The sequence below is a fragment of the Garra rufa genome, chromosome 22 (genome assembly GCF_049309525.1).
Source record: "Garra rufa chromosome 22, GarRuf1.0, whole genome shotgun sequence".
NCBI lineage: Eukaryota > Metazoa > Chordata > Actinopteri > Cypriniformes > Cyprinidae > Garra > Garra rufa.
In genome coordinates this window covers 35,282,830-35,291,654 of record NC_133382.1, presented here as the reverse complement: position 1 = coordinate 35,291,654, position 8,825 = coordinate 35,282,830, and positions in this window count along the sequence as shown.

Sequence of the window (8,825 nt, the reverse complement as noted above, 5' to 3'; positions counted from 1 at the left end):
GCGAAGCCGCTTTCTAGCTTCACTACAGATGTCCATCCTTTGTCTGTGTGTCTGTCGATCTGCCTTTCCCTTTTCACTTTGTTTCCATCTTTCAATTTTCACTTTCTTTGTATCTCGGTTTCCTCTCTTTATGAAGTTGTCTGTGGTTTATGAGCTGCCCGTGGCTCTTGGCGCTCTTCTCGCCCGTTGGCTCCGCAGACGCGCTGTCTTTCTGTCTCCTGATCAAGAGCCGCTTCTGAAAGGGGGAGGAAGAAAGGGGAAATAGACTAAAACAGATGCAGCAGGCAGTGCAGTGGAGATTGTGAATTTTGTGCCGTGGACGAATATAACCTTCAAACGGCGGATCACGCGCACATCTTGTCGAGCTCTCGCAGCTATAGTTGTTCTCCTGAGTCATTCCGAGACAGAAATACGCAGGTTCTACCCGTTCCACCTGTCATGAGATTGGTGGTAATATCTGGATATAGTTCAGCACTGTTGTTGCCTAGAGTGAGACGTGATTTGATTGGCTGCTGCTGCATTGTTAAATAACAGTTACTCTGCATAACAATTTGATGGGAAAATTGCTCAGGTGTTGCTGTGTGGTTGCAAGGACATTCTAAGTGATTGATAAGGATGGATCTGGGCATATTCTGCTGTTCACAAGTGAAAAATGAATCATTTATCAGGAAAAGATGCATTAAACTGATCAAAAGTGACAGTAAAGACATTTATATCATTACAAAGTTTTTGGTTTCAAATAAATGCTGTTCTTTTGAAATTCCTATTCAGCAAAAACTCCTGAAAGAAAACAAAGAAGCATATTAGAATGTTTTCTAAAGGATCTTGTGACACTGAAGACTGGAGTAATAATGCTGAAAATTTACCTTTGCATCACAGGAATAAATTACATTACATTACATATAGCCCACAAGTGAAAATAATAGTTGAATTTATAAAAATGACCCTGTTCAAAAGTTTACATACAGTACACTTGATGCACTTCATTTGTCTTCTGGGAAACATGTAAGTATCTTCTGTAGCTTCTGAAGGGCAGTACTATATGATAAAAACATGATATTTAGGCAAAATAAGAAAAATGTACACATCTTCATTCTGTTCATAAGTTTACACCCCCCTCTCTTAATTAAGGTTTTTCCTTCAGGAGCATCAGTGAGTGTTTGAACCTTCTGTAATAGTTGCATATGAGTCCCTCAGTTGTCCCCAGTGTGAAAAGATGGAGCTTAAAATCAAACAGTCATTGTTGGAAAGGGTTCAAATACACAAAAATACTAAAAAAAAAAACAATCTGAAGGATTTTTCTGAAGAACAGCGGACAGTTTAACTGTTCAGGACCAACAAGTGAACAATTATCACTAAACAAACAAACACAGCTGTGGATCATTCACGTAACAACATTAAGAATCAAGTGTATGTAAACTTTTGAAATTTTTCTGAATTCAACTGTTATTTCCTATTGTGGACTATATGTAAATGTCTGTACTAAATAAAAAATAACATGCATTTTGGTAAAATAATTAACATCTTGCAGATTCTGCAAGGTGTATGTAAACTTTTGACGTCAACTGTAAATACAGAAAACAGTTATTATAAATTGTAAGTTAGTATGAAAATGTTCAAAATATTTTTTTTTACTGTATTTTATTAAATAAATGCAGCCTTGGTGAGTATGTTTAAAAAAACATTAAATACTGACCCTAGAATTTCAAACGGTATTGTAACTTGGGTTACTTCTTTGTTTTTTTCCCCCTTAAAATATGATCCCAAGGTAAAATGGTTGCATTTTTGTCAGTAAATAATAAGCAGACCTTTATTTAACATGCTCTCTATGCATAGCTTGATACTAATGTACTGGTTTTCCAACAGTTTTTTTTAACAGGCCACAGATTTTAAGGAAGAAAAATAAAATCTATATATTTTTGTAGTATGTTATATTTAAAATGATTAGTTTTTATATTGTTTTATATCTAGGTGTACATTGCATATTTAAATTATATATAATCAGTTGTTCAAGAGGGAAAATGTTATTATTTGTATTTAATTTATTATTTTTCTCACTAAACTTGAAATACACTATGTCCTGCTTATAGATACATTTAATTATCCATGTTCTCTTATAAGGGGAAACCCAACTGTCCAGTACTAACTGTGGCGACTGTGAGGAATCCTGTACCTGGAAGACTGATAAGTTGTGTTATTTTATCTTTATTTTTGCAATTTTGTCAAATTATTTATATTAAGAACATGTTGGATGTGTTTCATGATGTAGCTGACCATAATTGAGCATACCCACACTTTTAGTTTTAATCTTTCTTTTCTTTCTAATATATTTTAGTTTCCAATCCCTGTTTTTAAACACCAAGATTTCCTTAGTCAAAGTTTTATCAAGCTGGTAGACCCTCATAAAACAGGCGAGCATTAAAATTCTAGTGTTTTCTTCTTTGAATAAATGCGTACACTATTTTGGTGATGCATTGAATCCACGCAAGAAGACGACGTGGACCTTATAATGTCCATTTCAGATATCCCCTTTCATAAGCGCAGAGACCTCTCTTTTCAGCTGTTTGTTGCATTTGTAGTTTTGTGCATTCAGTTGTTGTTGAAACTGAAGGGCTGAGTATTGGTGATAGTATAGATGAGAGTGTTTGCACTGAATGATTTGACACTGCAAGGCTCCAAATGAGCTTTCTTTGTGTTGCGGTGAAAAGAGACCAACAAGAAATAAAGAGCAGAGGGAAAAGCACCTGAAAGTGAAAAGAGAAAATGTTTCCTTGGCAGGTGACCCTTGTAAAGAGCGGTCTTCTCATTTCAGAGGAATGCCAGAAGAGAAGACGAGTGAAAAACAGACAGCCCTTTGTGAGTAGCCGTCTCTGTTTTCTGCTGAGATAAGAAGCAAGGAGAGAAAAGCAAAGCCATGCATCTTGCCCCTTTGCATGTCTGGCCCAGTGAGAGATAAAACGAAAAAGAGGTGAGGGTTTTTCTTGGCCTTACCTAGCAGAGTCGCTCACGTGAACCTCGACGCGCCCACGGAGCCGCCTGACACCTCGGCTGAGATATGGAGGCTGACAGGAAGAGCTTCGGGGCGACTTCCTGCCGAGACGGGATCCGCTGACTTCTACATGACACGTGGGAAAGCTAATTTAGCAGCTTCTGAGTGATGGGTCGCGCTGGCGGCTTTCGGCCGTGTTGGCTTACTTAAACAGCGAGACAAAAGCTTCCGCTGCCTTTTTTTACGGCCTTGACAGAAAGTGATTAAGAAGAGGGTGAAAGCACCACAACTTTTCCGAGTTTTGTGTCGGCGTAATTGGTGTCGCAAAGTTGCCGAATTACATGGCAGATGTCTGATCGTGTTTCTTTTTGAATAACTGGGCTAATGAGCGCGCTCATAAGTTCATGTTCGTGGCAGGCTGACATAAGCCTATACATATTTAAATGATGTAGCCCTCAGTGTGTGTTTAATTGGAAATCCCTTTGTACCAGTAAAGCAGCATGATGGAGCTGCTGTACAGATGTTCTCATCTCATATGTTACATGACATGCTAGACAGATTATACATAATGTTGACTGTAAACCCTTCATGAAAAGCCCTTCTATATATCTATAGACTACATCATAGTCTGTGTTATGTGGTCTTTCGCAAACACCAGATAAGAAGGAGGAAACAATGGTGTTTAAGACTCACATGTATGCCATGTCTATGTAAAGAACTGTTATTATTTAACTATGCCTAGGTAAATACAGTTTTCCATTCTATGGCACCTTTAGTTAAAGGCTCAACTACTTAAAGGGATAGTTCACCCAAAAAATGAAAATTACACTTTGATTTAATCACCCTCAAGCCATCCTATTTTTATATGTCTGTCATATTTCAGACGAATACAATTAGAGTTATATAAAATAAAATTACCTGGCTCTTACAAGTCTTATAATGGCAGTAAATGGGTGTTGAGATTTTGAAGTCCAATAAAATGCATCCATCCATCATAAAAAGTACTCCACGTGGCTCCAGAGTGTTAAAAAGGCCTTCTTAAGTAAATCAATATGTTTGTGTAAGAAAAATATCCATATTTAAAACTTTATATACCGTAATCTACATACCTAGCTTCTGCTAACTGTCATATGCGTGTTCACATTTTTTTCAGTTTTGTTTACAAAAAAGGAAAGGCAGTCTCCTCTTGACTTGCATCAAAATCCTCTGACATTTGTCTTTACAAATCCTTCAAATGGCAGTAAATAGGTGTTGAGATTTTGAGGTCCAATAAAATGCATCCATCCATCATAAAAAGCACTCCATGTGGCTCTGGAGTGTTAAAAAAGGCCTTCTTAAGTAAATCAATATGCTTGTGTAAGAAAAATATCTATATTTAAAACTTTATATACCGTAATCTACATACCTAGCTTCTGCTAACTGTCATATGCGTGTTCACGTTTTTTTCAGTTTTGTTTACAAAAAAGGAAAGGCAGACTCCTCTTGACTTGCATCAAAATCCTCTGACATTTGTCTTTACAAATCCTTTTAATGGCAGTAAATGGGTGTTGAGATTTTGAAGTCCAATAAAATGCATCCATCCATCATAAAAAGCACTCCACGTGGCTCCGCAGTGTTAAAAAAGGGCCTTCTGAAGTAAATCAATGCATTTGTGTAAGAAAAATATCCATTTTTAAAACTTCATATACCGTAATCTACATACCTAGCTTCTGCTAACTGTTGTACGCGTGTTCACGTTTTTTTTTTTTTTTTTTCAGATTTGTTTACAGAAAAGGAAAGACATTTGTCTTTACAAATCCTTGTTTTGTACTTCTAATTTGTGACAAGTGTTTTGTTTTGCTCTCTCCACTGTGCTTCTGTATTCATCACCACGTTGGCCTGGGTCCTATGTCATCCGCTCTCACGAACATGCATACAACAGTTAGTGGAAGCTAGAGATTACGGTTATAATATAACTATAATATAGTATATATTTTAATTTTTAATTTTAATTTTTTTTACACAAACACATCTATTCACTTCAGAAAGACTTTATTAACCCCCTGGAACCATGTGGAGTACTTTTTATGAGGGATGGATGCACTTTATTGAACTTTAAAATCTCACCACCCATTCACTGCCATTATAAAGCTTGGAAGAGCCAGGACATTTTTTTATATAATTCCGATTGTATTCATCTTAAAGAAGAAAGTCACATACTACATCTAAGATGGTTTGAGGGTAAATCATGGGGTAATTTTCATTCTTGGGTGAACTATCCCTTTAATTGATTGTAGTCAATGTCAAAATGTAAGTATTTGTTAAAGGTCAGGTCAAGTAGAGCATAGATCTTCTATATTAGTTCTGTAGGTTGCATAGTTCCACCAGTAGGTGGTGAAAAATTAGTAATCTGTCTTTACAAGTGAGTCATTTGAATCACTCGCTCCAATGATTCATTTAAAAACACTGATTCTTTTGGGAATGATCCAAGTGACTGTTTTATGAGTGAGTCATTGAATTAATCACCCAATTGATTTATATAAAAACTGATTCATTTGGAAATGAAACAAGCAACTCTCCCTGTCCCAAATGGCACATGTGGCCTTGTTAGAATGTAGGGCAATTTGGGACAGGGCCACTGTCTTTATGAGTGAGTCACTGAATCATTCTCTGTGCTGATTCGTTCCAAAACACGATCAGGAATATATTGGGAATGTTTCTTTGAGACACCCAACGGTTCATTCTGCTGTGGCCTTGGCCGTACTGTTGTATGAAAACATTAGCATATTCTATTTATCTATACTATATATTGACTCTGGACCACAAAACCAGTCATAAGGGTGTGTTTGAAAGTCGAATAAATAAGCTTTTCATTGATGTATGGTTTGTTAGGATAGAACAATATTTGGCTGAGATATAACTTTGAAAAATCTGAGGGTGCAAAAAAATCTAAATATTGAGAAAATCGCCTATAAAGTTGTCCAAATGAAGTTCTTAGCAATGCATATTACTAAACAAAAAGTTTTGATATATTCACAGTAGGAAATGTACAAAATATTGTTATGGAACATAATATTTACTTAATATCCGAATGATTTTTGGCGTAAAACTAAAATCACAATTTTACCCATACAATGTATTTTTGGCTATTGCTACAAATATACCTGTTCTACCTAAGACTGGTTTTGTTGTCCAGGGTCACATATATTTAATCAGTCCCTAACACTGTTCACATGTATCTATCTTCTTTTTCTCTTTCTGCATTTTCGCTATCACTTGCTCTGAAATACACTCCCTGTCTCTATGTCCTCTCCCTAGATTTTCCACAGTGCAGAATTTCACAGAGGGACTTAAATAATTAAATTGAAAGTGTCTGGGATGTAATTTTCAGGAGAAGAGAGTGGGGGAGAATCTGGACTGTGGATTAGAACAGAGGCTAAAAATCCGTCACATCTCTGGCCAGGCTAATATGACACACTGAAATCGAGTTAGGACAGCCGTGGAGTCCAAAACACACCACAGACACATTCCCTCACTGCTTCTCCACAAACATCTCCTCTCTCCAGTATCTCTTACTGTTTAATGGAGCATTGTTCAATTGACAGTCAAAAGCCACACTCTAAAGAGCTTCTCCAAATTGCCTCTAACTGCAGTCGTTGCAGGCCAGTTGGGGATGATTTGATTAGTATGCATTGGGCAGGGGGGTTTGGGACCCACCATCATGCCATAACCCATTCATATTATACCAAATATTTTAATTTTAAAGAGTTATAGGCATAGTCTATCAAAAACATTTAAATGAGCTGAAACTCATTCTTAGGCCATCTAAGATGTAAATGAATTTTTTCATCAAAGCATATTTGGAGAAATTTATCATTGCATAAATTGCTCATCAGTGGAGTGAATGGGTGCCGTCATAATGAGAGCTAATAAAAACATCACAATAATCCACAAGTAATCCACACCACTCCAGTCCATCATTTAACATCTTCTGAAGCAAAAAGCTGTGGTTTTGTAAGAAACAAATCCATCATCAAAACATTTTTAACTTTTACACTTCTGGCCAAAATACCAGTCCTTAGTCCATAATAACGCTTCCTCCAGTGAAAAAGTCTACCTCCAATTATAGGCATAGTCTACCAAAAAAAATTAAATGAGCTGAAACTCACTCTCAGGCAATCTAAGATGTAGATGAGTTTTTTCATCAAAGCATATTTGGAGGAATTTATCATTGCATAAATTGCTCATCAATGGAGTGAATGGGTGCCGTCATCCAAACGGCTGATAAAAACATTACAATAATCCACAAGTAATCCACACCACTCCAGTCCATCAATTAACATCTTGTGAAGCAAAAAGCTGTGTGTTTGTAAGAAACAAATCCATCATTAAAACATTTTCTCCCTCCAGTGAAAAAGTCCATTGTTGTCTAACATCATGTTTTGCACTGTTTTTGCTTGTAAACGTTGCATTTGTGTGCATATATCTCTCCTTCTTCAGACAAAACAACATTTTCACTGGAAAATGCAATTTTTTAAGTTTAAAATTATTATTGAATTTGTTTCTTATAAACATGTAGCTTTTCACTGGAATCATGTGGATTACTTGACCTGTTTGGATTGTTTTGGACATTTTGACGGCACCCATTCACTACAGAGGAAAACATACTGAAGTGATTTTTTTAACTGGTTTTGCTTGACTTCCAACCAATTGAACATTCCCATCCCATGTATTCAACATCATACTTTCCTGGGAACTGGCACAAAATAAAAATAAACCACTCAGTTATGAAATATAATAAACTAAAATTGTGGTTTAAAAAGTGGTTTGTTGAGATGCAATTTACTTAGTCACATGACTTTTTAAATACACATATAAGACTTTATTTGTCAAATAGGTTACCATCATCTTTTTACTGAATAAAAATGCCCATTTTGGAAATTTTATTAACTTTTTTGTATGCATTAAAATAGTCACAGTCACAATAAAGTCCTTTAATGTAGCATTTTAATTTTGACTGAACCTAACAGAGCAGGCCAGCAAACTATGAAATAATTTCTAAAATTCTGACTGTCTTCAAAGGTAGTGAGATTGATGTACGATGAAATGATAAATCCTGCCAATTTGTTTTTTCTAATGCTTTTGGATGTTTGTGCCACTGCCAGACTGGAGATGATATTTTTTCGTTGTCAACACCATGGAATTAAATTTATGGGGGAAAAGATAAATGCCATTTGACGGAGTGTGTTGCGTGTGCGGCACCTGTCAGATCTTCACGGAGAGCTTGGCTCAGATTTCAGAACAATGGCACGCAATCTGTTAAATTATCTCCAAAATGTCACGGCCCTGCGAGCGAACTAGCGGCGGTGATTTCCTTTCACTAACGCAAGAATCCGTCAACGCTTTGATTAAATTTCTATCTTTTTACTCTGCCTTTGATTTATATTCCAGACAGATGAAAATAAATCGTCTTTCAGAGTAAAACAGTCCAAGCAATCAAGCCACATCTTTAGTGTCTCTTCACAGCTTTTTTTTTACTCAATGGCTGTATAACGTTCTGTTACGGTACAGGTCTCCCTTTGCACGCTTATTTCTGACTGCTTTTCAGGGAGTGTGTGACAGTTTTACTAATAGTGGCCCCAGGGTGCCTCCGTATCTATCACAACAAAGCAAAACAAATGTCGATTACTTCAGCCCTCGAGGGGGGCGTTTAGACTGACACTGTTAACTTGCCAGCAGCTTTTCACTAATAACTCATTTCTTCTTTGAGCAAATGTCTTTGAAAATGCCACTTTACGTGCACTATGAGATGCTTGCAGTTGCAGTGATGCAATGCACAGCAAAACTACAAGATTTT